The 2,496-nt window shown below is 45.2% G+C and overlaps 1 pseudogene across 1 annotated transcript; it reads left to right on the forward strand.

Moving 5' to 3' along the window:
- Nucleotides 1-771: 771 nt before the first annotated feature.
- LOC105531838 lies at nt 772-1,525 on the forward strand (annotated as a pseudogene). Its single transcript, XR_001004869.1, has one exon. The product of XR_001004869.1 is annotated as a peptidyl-prolyl cis-trans isomerase A pseudogene (transcript).
- Nucleotides 1,526-2,496: the final 971 nt, after the last annotated feature.

Raw genomic sequence — 2,496 nt, forward strand, 5'->3', positions numbered from 1 at the left:
TCTGGCCCATCCTTACCCTCCTAGGCACAGGCTGCTCCTCTCATGGACCTGGCCTCGGGTTGAATAAACTCACAGTTCATCAACTAGGCTCAGGTGGTCAATGCACCTTTATGAACTTGAGAAGCCCCTTCTATCTCATTGTGGATGCTGAACCCTCAACCTGTAGAAAACTTGTAAGGAGTGCACTTGGCCAACTAAGTCTTCCTGTTTTTAAGCTCTGAGAGATTCTTTAAAAGCATAAACAAATGGAGGTTGTTTTGGAGTAAATATTCCCCAAGAGCATTTAGCATGAAACATGAGTCAGCAACATATGGGCTACATTTCCTTCAAAATACACACATTTTAGAGGAAAGGGGCTTAGAAAAGTACATCCCGAACTTTTGTTGAGTGGAAAAATATCTGGAAAAATGACTGGATCTCATTCTTGTCTTTTTTTAAAGCATTTAATTATATCATCTAAATGCAATTTCTGAGACTCGCATTCATGGGGAGCCCATTGTTTAAAAAACATTCTCTACCTCTGTCCTTCTTCCCCCACAGGATTTATTTGTGTTACTGGCAAAACTTGGTGTCAACCCCTAGAATCCAGTCCTGTTAAGCTGAGGTTGGGGGAGGAGAGGGCCACCTTCTGATTTTCACAGTAAAGAAAGGGATGCCCGGAGGAGGGAGTCTGGCCTCAGTGCCCAGCTTACCTACCACCACCATAGTTTCTGCTGCATATTAGCTAGTGCCAAAGAAAGGGAGCACTTAAAAATACCAGACCTTGCGCTTTGCAGACGCTGCCGCCGAGGAAAGTCCTGTACTACTAGCCATGGTCAACCCTACTGTGTTCTTCGACATTGCCGTCAACGGCGAGCCCTTGGGCCGCGTCTCCTTCGAGCTGTTTGCAGACAAGGTTCCAAAGACAGCAGACAATTTTCGTGCTCTGAGCACTGAAGAGAAAGGATTTGGTTATAAGGGTTCCTGCTTTCACAGAATTATTCCAGGGTTTATGTGTCAGGGTGGTGACTTCACACACCATAATGGCACTGGTGGCAAGTCCATCTATGGGGAGAAATTTGAAGATGAGAACTTCATCCTAAAGCATACAGGTCCTGGCATCTTGTCCATGGCAAATGCTGGACCCAACACAAATGGTTCCCAGTTTTTCATCTGCACTACCAAGACTGAGTGGTTGGATGGCAAGCATGTGGTCTTTGGCAAAGTGAAAGAAGGCATGAATATTGTGGAGGCCATGGAGCGCTTTGGGTCCAGGAATGGCAAGACCAGCAAGAAGATCACCATTGCTGACTGTGGACAACTCGAATAAGTTTGACTTGTGTTTTATCTTAACCACCAGACCATTCCTTCTGTAGCTCAGGAGAGCACCCCTCCACCCCATTTGCTTGCAGTATCCTAGAATCTTTGTGCTCTCGCTGCAGTTCCCTTTGGGTTTCATGTTTTCCTTGTTCTCTCCCATGCCTAGCTGGATTGCAGAGTTAAGTTTATGATTATGAAATAAAAACTAAGTAACAACAACAAAAAAGAATACCAGACCTTAAGGATCTGCATCAGGTCAGTTTCTTGTTTCCACCGGCAAAATAAACTGACTTGAGGCGGTTAGAATGAAGAAGGGAAATTATCGAAAAGATGTTGGGGCTTCTGGAGGAATTCAAGGAAGAGTTGGATTGGACAGGTCTGGGGACTTCTCTTCTCTGCAGCCATCATCAACAGGACTTGGCCCTCAACTCCCAATGCTGTGATCCCATTCCAGATCCCAGGGGCAGGACTTTGTGTTCTAGGGTTCGGCGGGGGGACCCATCCCCAGCCCCAGGAAGTGACTTGCGTTCTGCCTCGTCAACCTTGAACAATTAAGCGTGTTCACCAAATATACCTTCCCACACTCTGCGGCTGTTTAGCAGCCCCAATTTTACTGATACACTTCTAAAGTACAGCCTCCTTCCTTCCTCCCTTCATTCTTTATTTGAAGAAATATGTATCTTTTTCAATTAACAGCTAATCAACAATAGCTAATAATTTAGTATTTACTATGTGGTTTACTATGTGAGGTATACAGTAATTATTAGCTGTTGGACTTTCCATGTATTATTTAATTTGCACAAAACCCCAGGAGTTACTGTTTTTCTACTATCTGATGACCACCATTTTACAAGGAAACTGAGGACAAAGGCATCTGTCCAGGAGTGAGGACTCTTCTCTGGCTTCCCAGTGGCCTCCGACGTGTGAGCTTCTTGAGTCTGGGGTCACAGCAAAGCCTGCTTTGTACCCCACACCCCAGCACAGAGCCCTGAGCAGTGAGGGGCTGCAGATTTTTGCTGTATGACATTGACTCTCTTGGCCTGCTCCTGGGAACCTCTGGCCTGGGAGGAGAAAGGACACAGTTTGGTAAGCACTAAGCAGATTAAAACAAAACAAAACAAAACAAAACAAATCAAAAATGTCTGTGGTGCCCTAGCAGCTCCTGAATCAGGATGAATGACCTTCCTCATTAAGTCC

Source organism: Mandrillus leucophaeus, unplaced genomic scaffold, assembly GCF_000951045.1.
Source record: "Mandrillus leucophaeus isolate KB7577 unplaced genomic scaffold, Mleu.le_1.0 Scaffold913, whole genome shotgun sequence".
Classification (NCBI taxonomy): domain Eukaryota; kingdom Metazoa; phylum Chordata; class Mammalia; order Primates; family Cercopithecidae; genus Mandrillus; species Mandrillus leucophaeus.